The sequence below is a fragment of the Sceloporus undulatus genome, chromosome 5 (assembly GCF_019175285.1).
Source record: "Sceloporus undulatus isolate JIND9_A2432 ecotype Alabama chromosome 5, SceUnd_v1.1, whole genome shotgun sequence".
Lineage (NCBI taxonomy): Eukaryota > Metazoa > Chordata > Lepidosauria > Squamata > Phrynosomatidae > Sceloporus > Sceloporus undulatus.
This window is the reverse complement of record NC_056526.1, coordinates 53,506,241-53,520,143: the sequence shown is the minus strand read 5'-3', so window position 1 is coordinate 53,520,143 and position 13,903 is coordinate 53,506,241. Positions and strand designations below refer to the sequence as shown.

Here is a 13,903-nt window from a genome sequence, read left to right as displayed (position 1 = left end):
AATCCCATTTGAGACTGCTTTAACTGCCCAGGATCAGAGCTAGGGACTCCTAGGAATTGTACTTTATTGTGGAACCAGAGCGCTCCAACAGAGAAGACTAAATGGCTCACAAACATACAGTTCCCAGAATTCCCTAGCACTGAGCCAGGGCAGTTCAAGAGGTCTTAAACTGGATTATTTCTGCAGTGCGTTTTGCACCACAGATGTTTACTTGACCCCAGTGAACACCCATTTAGCTGGTAGTTTAAAACTCAAGCTTTACTAGGCATCAGCCACACCAAAAGAAGGAGGCCTGCTTGGCAGGCTACTGGGGTGTGGGAGGATTGCATTTCCACCCCTTCCTACCAATGAGCAAGGATGCAACACATAAGTGTGAAAGAGACTCTGCTTCTGATTGACACAGCCTTGATTTGCTAGCAGAGATGGATGAGTGGAAAGGTCATCCACCTGCACCCTGATCACCAACAGAACAGACCTCCTATTGGCATAGCTGATGCCCTTTAAGGTGTGTTTGAGATAGCTATGGCGGTGGCAATAGTGCCACCATCACGATTACAAAGGGAATGTGAATACAAATCAGTTACAAAAGTGTAAATCTAGATTACACATTCGTAAGTGTGATACTGAATTCTGGTCAATGTTCACAGATATGTTTACAGATCTTGCATACCTTAATAACATAACAAAGTAACTTAGAGCTGGAACAGACCATCAAGAAGGGGCATCTTGAAGCCGCCCCCACCGAATATGGATAGGGGATGTGGCAAACCCACACCGCAGCACAATCTGCCTTGAATCCGACCCAAATGGGAGTGGAGAAGTTCCGCTCCTATTTGAGCCAGGAAAAAGCCAGCTTTCCAGGCCCTGCAGCAGCCCCAGGGAGGCTTCAAGACACTCTGGCAGCATGTGGCATGTAAATGCCGCACCACCGGAGTGTCTTGAAGCTGCCCACATCTGGGCAGCCACCTGGCTTCTGGGTGGCTTCCAGGCATAATCGGAGCGTGTGGCATGTAAATGCTGTACTCCGATGATGTCCAGAAGCGGGCTTTTTCTGTCCGTCTGTTTCAGCCCTGTCTAAACAAAAATGTTCTGGAAGTTCAGATTGATTTATCTATAAGAGTACATGCCGCAGATTTGAAGACTAAGTAGTCCTATTTTTATCACATTATATTAAACTTGTAATATTTGGATGTAGTTAATATAATAAAAATATATGTTTCCAAATAAACATCCATAGGGTGCTACCAATACACCAATGCTTAGGTGTATTGGTGGTGATGGTGATAAGATTCCCATAATCCCTGCAGAAATTGGCTTTAATCAATAAGGTGCAGCTTTGCCTATCAAAACCTGCCCTCAAACAAGGCCGTTTCCCATTATTCTGTGTGCCAAAAAAGCCTGCCTTGTTTATAAATGTGAACTGCAAAACAGATCCTTTGTCAGATGAATTGTACAAACAGAAGTACAACAAGCTGTTTAAACAAAGTACTAGTCTGATATGTTTTATTTGCACTGTATTCAGTTACCTAATAGTATTCTTAAGCATTAGTTTGAGAAATGCTTGTACAGTGGGCCCTTGCCTTATGCGGGGGATCCGTTCCGGACCCCCCTGCATAAGGCGAATTCTGCCTATGCTCAATCATTGAATGGGGCTCATGCGCGGCGGCGTATAACGTAGGCGCACTGTATCTAGCAGGAGTTAGAATCACTGTGTATTCTGGCCTTAGTTTTTTGTTGGTTTTTCAGGCTATGTGGGCATGTTCTGGAAGAGTTTATTCCTTTTGTTTCGCCAGCATCTGTGGCTGGCATCTTCAGTGAATGCTGGCATGGAAGTGAATGGAGTAAATATACTATGTGAAACTACAGCTCAGACATCAGAAAGGCTGCCAGACCCAGAAAAACCCACAGGAGTGAAGACAAACAACCACCCAAAGGGAAGATATTTTTACCAAACATTAAATAAGTCATAGGCCTGTTACAGACAGCCAAAATAAAGCTGCTTCGAGTCACTTTGGAGATATGGTATTTCAGTGATGCATGAGTCCTAAGAGTCTGGAAGCTTCACCAAAGCTGCACTCCAGTTCTTAGGACTGGAGTGTGGCTTTGGTGCGGCCTTTGGACTCTTAGGATGCATGTATCATTGAAATACCATACCTCCAAAGTGACTCGAAGCAGCTTTATTTTGGCTGTCTGTAACAGGCCATAGACAGAATAAGGAAACTGGTGAGAAAACACAACCTCCAAACAATCTACAAACTGACCAAGAAAATCCAGCAAATGCTGTGCTCAGCGAAGGACAGGACAGACTCTCTCACGACTGCAGGAGTTTACCACATACTGTAGAGCTGTGGACAAGTCTACATAGGAACCACCAAACATAGTGTTCAAACACAAATCAAGGAACCTGAGAGACACTGCAGGTTGGGTCAGCCAGAAAAATCAGCAGTAGCAAAACACGTTATTAACCATCTGAGGCATAAAATGCTATTTGAAAACACTGAAATTCTGGACCATGCCAGCAATTATTAGGTTAGAATGCACAGGGAAGCCATTGAAACCCACAAACACCTGGACAACTTCATCAGGAAAGAAGAAACCCTTAAAGTTAACAGACAGGCCAAAATAAAGCTGCTTCGGGTCACTTTGGAGGTATGCTGTTTAAATTATGTATGTGTCCTAAGAGGCCAGAAGTTGCATCAAAGTCACGCTCCAGTCCTTAGGACTCCTTAGGATGCAAGCAGAACATGGCCACAAAGCCCAAAACACCCATAAAAAACTATGGATGCTGGCCATGAAAGCCTTCGACTTCACATTATTCTGGCCTTATTCCTAAGTAGTGTGCTTGTGACTTCTGTTCCATCATCCTGCCTGGTTCTTCCTGTCAATAGGGAGCACTGAACTAACCAAAAATTAATATAGAAGCAAAATCTAACAATTACATCTGAATCAAGATTCCTGATTTGCAATCTCCTAATCAATAGAATTTGAAGGCAATGTTTGAAGTTGGTTTCCTTTTCCTTGCTTGTCAGGAAAGCGATAAGCCAGGACCTGTGCTTGCACTTAACAGCAAAATTTTGCATTGTTATTGTTTCTGATAATAATAATAATAATAATAATAATAATAATAATAATAATAAATTTATTTATAGCCAGCCCATTCACTAGGAATCCGGGCAGGTTACAACAGTAAAAATACATTAGAATAAAATACTGTACCAAATGGCCCCTTCCCAACCCCTTCCCCTGGTGAAAGGAGCCAGAATTACTGAAAAGTAAGCAATTTGAAACAAGGTGTCCAAGAAAGCTGCCAAGACTGCTGATAATGGCTCAAAACAGCCTAGTAGAGCTTTATAACCAAAATAAAGGTCTTTACAAATGCAAGAAATAAAATACAGTATCTAAGAACCAGTTCAATTTCCCATAGAGAAGGGTCAAACAATCCAAGGGTCCAGGGTTCCAGAAAGGCAGGTTTAGCAAGGCAATTGCAAGGTCCAGAAGTTCTAGATCAGTCAGTAGTTCAAGAGGCAAGGTTTCAGGCCACAAAGTGCAAGGGAGTCAGAGAAACATGCTTTCACCAGGAAAATCAGATGATCTCTCACAAAGGAACTCAGCAACCTGCACCTGTTTATATTACAGGTACTTCCTGATTGCTGAGTGTGTCTCATAAAGCTTCCTGGATCGGGGGGTGCATGCCCTTTCAGACCTTCACTGACTAAAGGTAGGTACCTCATTGTCCTGCTTGTCCATATCTTCTGTGCCTGGAATCTCTGCTGGTGGAAGGCTGGGCTGCTAAGGCGCATTACAAACGCGCCAAAGGGGCGTGCTAAGGGCTGAGAAGGGGCATGTTAGGGTTGAGAAGGGGCGTCACTTCCTGATGCCCCTCAACCCTAGTACAGACCAAGTCCGTACAAAATGGTGGCACCCGTCCACATGGGGACCGACATTTTGATGTCACAGATGCATAGCGTCTGGACGTCACGCAGCAGAAGTGATGCCGCGAGTGCACGACTAGCGCCTCACGGCACCACTTCCGGGGCCCAGAAAGAAGCGCCATTTCGGTGCTTCTTTCTGGCTGCGCCCAGGAACCACATGGTTTGGCCGCTGCGGTTCCCGGACGCAGCAACTGGCAGTGGCGGCAGACCACCCGTTTTGGGCGGTCTGTAACGTGCCTGAGTTTCCTGACCCAGAACAGGCTCTGTTTAAGCTGGCAAAGCAGAGCTAGGATCCAGCTCAGCTTCAGGATCCCCCTCCACCTGTGGCTCAAACTCAGCCTTCTCATCTTCTGCGTCCTCAGCCTGGCTGAGCATCACACAACGGTTTCTTTTGTAAATACTTTTAAAAGTAATTTTTAAAAAAATCATAGAATCAGAGTTGGAAGAGATCTCTTGGACCATTCAGTTCAACCCCATTCTGTCATTCAGGGATACAGAATCAAAGTATGCCCAACAGATGGCCATCCAGCTTCTGTTTAAAGACCTCCAAAGGAGGACACTCCACCATGCTCTGAGGTAATGTCTTCCACCATCCAACAGCTCTTACCACCAGGAAGATCTTTCTAAGGTTGAGGTGGAATCTCTTTTCCTGAAGCTTGCATCTATTGTTCCGGGTCCTGTGTTCTGGAGCAGCAGAAAACAAGCTTGCTCCATCTTCAGTATGACATCCCTTCAAATCTTTAAACAGGGCTATCGTATCACCTCTTAACCTTCTCTTAGACAGGCAAAACATGCCCAACTCCCTAAGGCTCTACACATAGGGCTTGATGGTTTCCAGACCTTTTGATCACTCTCGTCTGGAGACGCTCCGGTTTGTCAATATTGTTTTTGAATTGTGGTGCCCAGAACTGGACACAAAAGAACTGGGTGCAAAATGTAGTTTTAAATCACTTTAAATAGTAAATAACTAAAATGCTTTGTTATGATGAAGAGCCTGCTCTTTTGTCAGTTCTTCTTGCCTATGGAGACTTGCTTGGGATCAACCACACACATGTACACTGCTTGCAATGCAAGCTGAGGGGGAGGAAAGGCACCAAACCAACCGAAAGATTTTGTAAGTAGTGCACGTATGGGGGCACGTGTCAATCCCAATCAAGACACCATAACTCTCACGTTTTATACATGGGTTCTGCTTCTCAACCAATTCCGATTTCTAAAGTGCTGCAGTCCCTAACCCATCAGATAAGCAGGGACTTCCTAGATCTCTAAACAACCATCTATCAATCGCTAACTGATCTCCATGAAATACAGATTCAGCACTCACACAGTACTCCTTCTAGTGAAAAAATTTGTCACAAGGCTTGAACGTTCTTTACACAAGGGGTGGGCAAAGTCTGGCATTCAGACCTTCTTTGCATCTCCACGTTCCCCAGAATTATTTTGAAAAAGTAAAACCTGGCACTCCCCACCAAAATTAAGCAGCAAACTGTTAATAAATGCACTACAGTCAATGGGAAAAAGAACTAAATGATATGGATGATGACCATCCCATTGACCACAGGTTAGTTAGTCATTTATACAGTATTATTCATTAAAGTCAGTAAACTTAAATTTTATTATAATTTTGCATTTGTTAAATAGCAGATTTTTTAATGTCTTCATGTCTCTTTCTCTGCAGCCTGCAAAAACTGCACCGTTTTATTCTATATAGCTTTTATATATTATTTTATATACACTAATAAAGATTACTATACAGCTCTCCAGGGAGCCCTCCAGCCACCCACTTCTGTCTTTGAGGAGGTGATGGCAGCACTCCTGGTCATTTGTTCATGTCTCTCTCCAGCCTCACAAATGCACATACTACTCTACTTGTAATTCCAAAAAGTTTGAATTTTGGAGCATTTCAGAATTTTGGATAAGAGACTCAACCTGTAATGGTAAGCAGAAGAAAAAACAAGAACCGCCTTGCTTTATGAGAATGGTCAGTCATCAAGTCCAGAATTCTGGGTGGCTGCTATTGGAAACAAGTGTTCCTAGAAAGCTCAGAAGCAGTGAACGATAGATACCACCATCCCCTAATGTTGGTTCATATTACCTGGTATTCAATGGTATATTTCCTCTGAAAATGAAGCTTTAATTTCAGCATAGCAGGAATAGGCAGGGAACAACTGCTGTAAGTACAGTATTTCTTTCCCCTAGGGTATGAAATTTTTACCAAACCTCTTGCATACCAACAAGAATTCTACCTCTAGGCCTTTCCTGAACAAGCTGAACACATTTTATACAAACTCCAAGAATCTTACCAATTTATGATACAGCTTGTTCATGAAAATATATAGCTGTGGGCAAACTAGAAAGCAATTGGGAAACACTGAAAATTCCTTCCTCGCAGAAACTGAATAATATTGCTGACAAAGAAGAAGAACTGGGACAGATGAGTTGCAATACTAGTTTTCTCTTCATGGAAAGGACATAAGAATATAAAAAGAGTCCTGCTGGTTCAGATCCAAGACCTTCCAAGTCTGATATTCTGCTCCCACATTGTGCAACCAACTGCCCATGGAAAAACTATATGAAGGACATGAACACAACAGCACCCTCCCTCTTGTGTTCTCCAATAATATATAAGCTGGTGATGATACTGCAGATAACTTACAACTATCACTGACTAGAAGCTGTTGATAGCAAGGCATTTAAGAGGAGGATGTGAGATTGCATTCTTCCCTTTCCTTCCCTTTAAGCAAAACTCCTATCTTTATTGAGATACTGTATATTGAACAGAGTCGTTGCTATTCAGGAATCCATTCTTAAGCAGGGTGTAAAGTTGTTAGGAAATCCTGGTTAGTTTTCATCATAAAATGGGTCTATTCCACCTTCAAATCTGTTCTCAAAATCTACCACTTGCCAATTTTCTTATGACAGGGCACCTAGAATAAGGCCTCAGATTTGCATAGTTCATGTAGTGTTTACTAGGCCATCAGATGTAGACCTTCTGGGGAATGAGAAATTAATGTGCAGGATTAAGAGCTTAGCAGTATTACATAGGCACAAACTCAAGATGTAGCATTCATTTCCCCTAAATCATGCCATGTCACTAGAATATATTTAGTAAATAATCACTTCCTACCTTGAATAGCCCACAAGATCTTTAAAAAGCAAACAAGTGCAGGGAAACAAAAACACAATCAGGATGAGAGGGCCTTGACAGAAATAACAAGAATAAAAAAAAATCAATAAAATGTTACCCGAAAGAAAATACAAGCATCATCACCCTGAAAGTTAGAAATCCTCAATCAGCAACTAGGCATTCACAACTGCCACTCTGAGAAACTTTTCTTTATATGCTCTCTGGACAACATTTATTTCCAGAACTGCTTCCCTCTTTATGAATTTTGGAGCAGGTAACAGGTGGAAAAGACTGCAACCCTTGGAGCAGTATTTGGCCTAGAATACATTACCTGCCAGGTTCTCTGGACTACTAGTCAAACATCTGCACTATTATACACAATTCTTAATCACTCTGAGAGTGCAATACTGCTATTTTTAGCTACTCCATTTTGTTTTATAAGCAAGGACACTTTACTTTCAGATAATCACTGCTTCCTCTCTTGCCTATGCTGGTCTCAAAAACTCCTCAAGTATCCACAATGTGTTTATCAAAGAGATTCCAGCGCTATGACTGGCCAATTGTTTCAAAGCATATACTATGAAAGCTGCAATCCCTTTGAAACAAATCACTTCCTACCTGATTCACATAATAAAGAGATTACTGGAAAAGGTTGTCCTTTCTCTTTGTACCCTCCCTGCCCATCAGAAACACAGTAAATGGATTTCTCTATCTCACAATCTGAAGTGCAGCAGTTAAGAGACTACAATCTTATCATGTTGACATCCTCACTATGCAACTTCCTACCCAGTCAGTTTCATTTGGCCAACTCTCTTTCAACTTCTACAAAGTCCCCAAAATTTTCTTTTATTATTCAGAAAGTATGAAACAGTTTTGATTCAGTGTATTCAACATCATTTGGGTGGGTAGAATAATTATAATGTATTTCTCTTTTAATTTTATATGCCACAGCAAGAACTCTTCAAGTCAGCTGGCAAAACAAATGCATTACTATATTGCCCAAACATAATATTACTTGTACATTTTACATCATGCACAGTTTGTCAACTATAATGCTTATATGTATTTTTAAATCATAATTTCAAATTTACAATAATATTTTTAAAAAGTTACAAGCTGGCAACAATCCTCTTTGCTATTATATAAATCTGCAGTGTTTAAGTAACATTACTATGTTTGACAAGGCATAATCATAAGCTTAAAGGATGTTTTTTGTTTGTTTGTTTGTTTAAAAAATGGCATCAATTTCCAAGATGCTTTCCATTCAAAACAGTTACAAACCAAATATTCTTCAGTCTCAAATAATGCACACAGTTCTCAGGGATAATTCAAATTTTCCCAAAGCTAGAATCAACTAGTTCTGAAATGTTTCCAAAAAGTGACACCCCCCCCCCAAAAAAAATCAAGGCTAAATGACAACAATTTTCATAGTGATTCATATGGAATTTGTTGCAAGTTGGAATGGTTAGAATGAGTCTTCATTTATCTTATGACTTTTCAAGAACAGCTTATTTGTTAGCTTTTGTGTGGTAGTCTGGCAACAGAATTGCCCCCCCCCTCACCTGAATTATTATTTTGCACTTTCAGTGGAAGTTCTAGTAAATGGATTCCAGATGCCCAAAGACCTCTGATATATCATACAAGTTGAATATCTCTTATCCAAAATGCTTGGGACCAGAAGCATTTTGGAATATTTGAATACAGTATACATAATGAGATACCTTAGACATGGGACCCAGTCTAAACACAAAATTTATGTTTCATAAATACCTTATACACACAGCCTGGAGGTAATTTTGTACACAATATATTTAAATAATGTTGTGTATGAAACTAAATTTGTATATACTGAACCATGAGAAAGCAAAGCACCACTATCTCAGTCACCCATGTGGACAGTTTTGGATATTGGAGCATTACCAGTTTCAAATTTCTGGATAAAGGATACTCAACTTGTTTTCTTATTCCTGCTGTAGGAATAAGAATAAGTGTATACATAATCTTAATCAGGATTGGACCTGAGATATTTACAAAAATTATTTGGAGGTACAATTCATTGAAGTTCCAGTTTTCAAAATATCTCTGAACAGAATCCCTGCAGGTATCTAAAACACATTTTAGATTTATTAGCATACGCTGTCGGAGATGTGACCACACAATGTCCAAACACGAGATCATACTGACATACTGTACTTGAGACTTGTAATACTGAAGATTTTGATCCAGTGGTGTTACTCTGTTGACAAAAGTCTCTTTGATCCAGCAGTGGCTGTCTGACAATTCCTCATTCTTCCTGCATCTCCCTGTGCCATTTTCTGTGCCCCATCCTGTTCTACCGAGTCCCCTAACCTCCTGGACAATGTGTTTGGGGATACAGGGAGGTGAGGGCAAAAGAAAAATCACCAATGAAAGAATGCCATAACTATTGGCTAAATTGCACTCAGTAAATTTAATTGTACACGAAAACGTGCTCGGTTTCAAATAATAAAGTCAAATGCACGAAAAGTGCAAGAAAAGCTGGTACAGTGGGGTAAATAATACTCCAGGTTAGCATTCAAATGATTTTTAAAAGGCCATGAACCTTCAGTTTCATATTCAAGAAAAAATTAGCATAGATTAAATAAAATGCAGAGAAGGAGCAAAATCAAGTCCGTTAAGCAAAATGCACAGCCAGACCCTGAAGAGACATAGGCCTGTTACAGACTGCCAAAATAAAGCTGCTTCGGGTCTCTTTGGAGGTATGATGTTTAAATGATGTATGCATCCGAAGAATCCAGAAGCTGCACCAAAGCTGCACTCCAGTGCTTAGGAATGAAGTGTGGCTTTGGCGCAATCTCCAGACTCTTAGGACCCATGCATCATTTAAAGAGCATACTTCCAAAGAGACCCGAAGCAGCTTTATTTTGGCAGTCTGTAACAGGCCATAGCTTTTTCTAGCATTTAGCTTTAAATCCTGTGTGTGGGTGTGCACACATGCACAAATACACACATTTTCAAGTCACTGTCAACCTCATGGACTTCATAAGGTTTTCTAGATGAAGAATACTCAGAAGTGGCTTGCCACTGCCTTTCTCTGAAATCTAGCCTACAGGCCCTGGTTGTCCTCTGACTAGGCAGGTTCAGGCCTAGTTAGTACCCCTTTCAGGTACTAACTAAGCCTGACCCTTTTAAGTTTCCAAGATCAGACTGGACCTGATGCCTTCAAGATGTCTGATAGGATGTGATCACCTTGACAGTGACCAAAATGAGTCTGTACAAATGGGCAAACATACTTAAAACTGTCTCTTTTCACAGAAATATAAGAAAGGAATTTGTATCACTAAGCATTCTATAAGTTGTTGTTGGGATCCTGAAATCACAGAATACAAAAAGATAAAGCAGTTTCCTTGTACTGAAAGGTGGGGTTTGGACTGACAAATCCCTACAGCCCTAGCCAGCCTAGACAAGAAAAAGGATTTATGCAAACTGTAGTCCCAAAACATCAGGAGAACCACAGCTGTCCACTCGAATGCTATTGGATCAACATTGATCCAATGTTCTTATCAACACAACAACAAAAAACCTATCTGGCATGGAGGAATATAGACTTCTGTTACACAGAATTTTGAGGCAGAATGGAAGGTATTTTGATCTCAAGTAAACAAAAAACAAGATTTTTTTCACCACATCGAAGAGATGGAATCATAGAGTTGGAAGAGACCGCAAGGGCCATTCAGTCCAACCCCATTCTGCCATGCAGGAAATCCAATCAAAGCATCCCCAATAGATGGCCATCTAGCCTCTGCTTAAAGACCTCCAAGGAAGGAGACTCCACTACACTCCGAGGAAGGAGTTTGTTCCACTGTTGAACAGCCCTTACTGTCAGATGTTACTAAAACTTTACTATAGCAGCTATCCTGTTGCTTAGTCCCAACTAGAGTGGATGTGTTCAATCAACTGTCAAATGGTGAATCAACATAGAGGTAAATCCCATTGTCTGAATGGGTCTACTCCCATTAGAACTAACAGTAGGATCTAGGCTAATATTAACAGATTAAGAACATGTGTATAAGTAATGTCACCTCTTCATGCATGTTCCCTTCCAGAATATTGGAACAGAAGAATTAAACAGATCTTGAATAATGAACCTCACATTATTAGAGAATAACCCAGTGCTAATGATGACCTGCTAGAAGCCAGAGCTTCATTCATTCCCAGATTATGCCATAAGCACCGATGGGAGGAAAAATTAACACTGACCTGGAAAACCCCAATGCTCATGGCTTGCTGAGAGCCCACCGCAAGATGTATACCAAAGACTGCTGTCCCCAATCATTTATTCCCCCCCCCACCGTCTATTAAATTTGGTTTTATCACACTCCTTTTGCCTGTCCCACTTTATCTTTTTATTTTAAAAAACCTCTGAAACTGCTAGTGCAGATGGTTTATCCATAAGCAAAATACCATAATGAGCATGCAGGGATGCATCTGACAGTCCATGCGCTCAGTCACCTCAGCTCAGATATTCCCTTCTCTCCCGAAGCTGCCAAAAGGGAGTTGCTGACCTACCATACTGCTTGCAAACCCCCCACACATAGTCAAAGTTACACCTGATCTGGAAGCATGCTTCAAGGAAATTAATGGGATATGGTTCTAGGTAAATCTGCACTGAATCAACAACAAAATGAAGCACCCATGATTTATGAACATACAAACAAATACAACGCTGCAGAATAAACAATATGCCTGCTGCCATGCAGGAAATGAGCATCTCAGTAAACAAATGGCCAAACTAGTACATCGCCTGGTGCTGACTAACAGGGAGGAGAAAAGTAAGTCCTGAAAAGTCAGGTTGTGTGACTGCCAACTATATTAGCTATTGGCAATTACATCAAAAGGCATGTGTTTTTTATGCAACTGACTTGCCACAGCCTGTGCGCTTCTGCCTGCTTCATTTGCTGACTTTAAAGCCCCTTGGAGTGCATTTCCCATCTTCCCCAGGTGCTTAGAAGAAGCTCTTTCCCAGTTATGCAAAGAGACATGGTACTCCTGCCTTGTAGCCAGAAGAGCACCAACAAAGAAATGTTACTTGTCTATCCCCATGTTTCAAGGGGACCCCCCCCCAAAAAAAACCCACAACCAAAACCTGCGCTATGGTGAAATATACAACATGTTATGAATTCAGATTAATCTGTGTTTTGGGGATCCAGATACATGGTGAAACGCTAAAGCATTGCCCTCCCTTTTGAGAAGATGCACACCTCATGTGAGTGAACACACTTTGAACTGTGAAGTCGAAGGCTTTCATGGCCAGCATCCATGGTTTTTTGTGGGTATTTTGGGCTATGTGGCCAGAGAAGATTTCCTTCCTGACGTTTCGCCAGCATCTGTGGCTGGCATCTAGAACATGGTCACATAGCCTGAAAAACCCACAAAAAACCCTTCAGCTACCCATTTAGCCACTGTCATTCACCGTATCTACTGAAGACCCTGAAGTGCTGACCTCCCTTTGAGAAGATGCGCCCTCCATGTGCTGAACATGCTCCAAACTCCCTCCCAGCAGTTGCCCATTTAACCCCTGCAGAGGGACGCACACAGTGACACTCTGACTAGAGACGATGACAGGATCCTAAGGCGCTGCCCTCCTCCTCCTCCCTTTGACCAGATGCATGCGAGCGAACACTCTCCAAACTCAGCCTAACACCAGGGACACTGTAAGGCCAACAATCATAGTAATATCCAAGAGCAGCCCTAAGAGCCTCCCTGCCCTTTGGGGAGCCATGGCCGAAGCTCACAGAAGCCCAAGGACGGTCACTCGAGGCGGCGGAGCCCAGCAGGAGAGGCAGAGAGAGTCAGGAGGACCCCAGAGGGAAGGATGGCTTGGCCAGTCGCTCGCCCAAGGACCCACCCACCCCTCAGCATCCTTTCAGGCAAGGCATCTCTCCTTCCTTATTGCCTGCCTGCCTGCCTGCCTGCCTGCCTTCCTCCATCCCTCTTTCTCTCTCTCTCTCTCTTTCTTCCTTACCTCGATCTCTCACCCAGCGATGGCTGAGGCGGCCCTCAGTCCGTCCTCAGAGCAGATATAGACCGACCTCGAGCGCGCATGCGCTCTTTCCCCGGCCTCTCTCTCTCTCTCTCTCTGGCGCGCGCGCCTTTCTTGTTTTCTGCGCGCGCGCACTGGCACGCGCTTCCCTCTTCTCTCTGTGTCACTCGAGCTCGCGCACGCGCGCACGCGACCGTTTCTCTCTCTCTATGGTCGCCGCTTGATGATTCTCTCATCAACGACCGCGCGCGCCGCTTTCTTTCCTTCTCTATGAAGGAAGCTCCCTTTCTAAAAGGGAGGGGGGAGAGAGAGAGAGAGAGAGAGGTGATGATGATGAGTGTGTGTCGGACCGCGACCACGCCCTCCTGTGGGGAGGTCACGTGACACAGGGGGAGGCTTCTTCGCCTTCAAGGGAGAGGCGAAGAAGAAAAAGAAGCCCCGCCCTCGCTTCATTGTGTGATTCCGCGGAAGGCCTGCGATTGGCCCCGCCCTTCCCTCGCGCTCCCTGTGAGAGAGGGGCGATTGGTCCTCCTTAGGCCCCGCCCCCTATACCTGCCTAGTCTGAAGGCGAAGCTATAGTGCTGCTGTGCTGAGGCAGTTGGCCCTTAGGTTCTTATACTAGGCTGACCTTGGTCAAGTCACACCTCTCTCAGCCTCAGGAGAAAGGCAGTGGCCAGCCTCCTCTGAACAACGCTTGCCACCAAAACCCTATAATACGTTGTTTGTACACTTGTCCCTCCATATTTGCTAGAGTTAGGGGCACAAGACCCCTGTGAATATGGAAAAAAACACAACAAAAACGCGACACCTGAGGCGACACCT

General features: G+C 42.9%; 1 protein-coding gene across 1 annotated transcript in view; it reads right to left on the bottom strand.

Moving 5' to 3' along the window:
* Nucleotides 1-13,340, bottom strand: part of OSBPL8 (oxysterol binding protein like 8) — a 97,294-nt gene extending 83,954 nt beyond the window's left edge. Inside the window, exon 1 of the mRNA XM_042468575.1 lies at nt 13,064-13,340. The gene's annotated coding sequence lies outside the window, so the exon portion shown is untranslated. The remainder of the gene's footprint in view (nt 1-13,063) is intronic.
* Nucleotides 13,341-13,903: the final 563 nt, after the last annotated feature.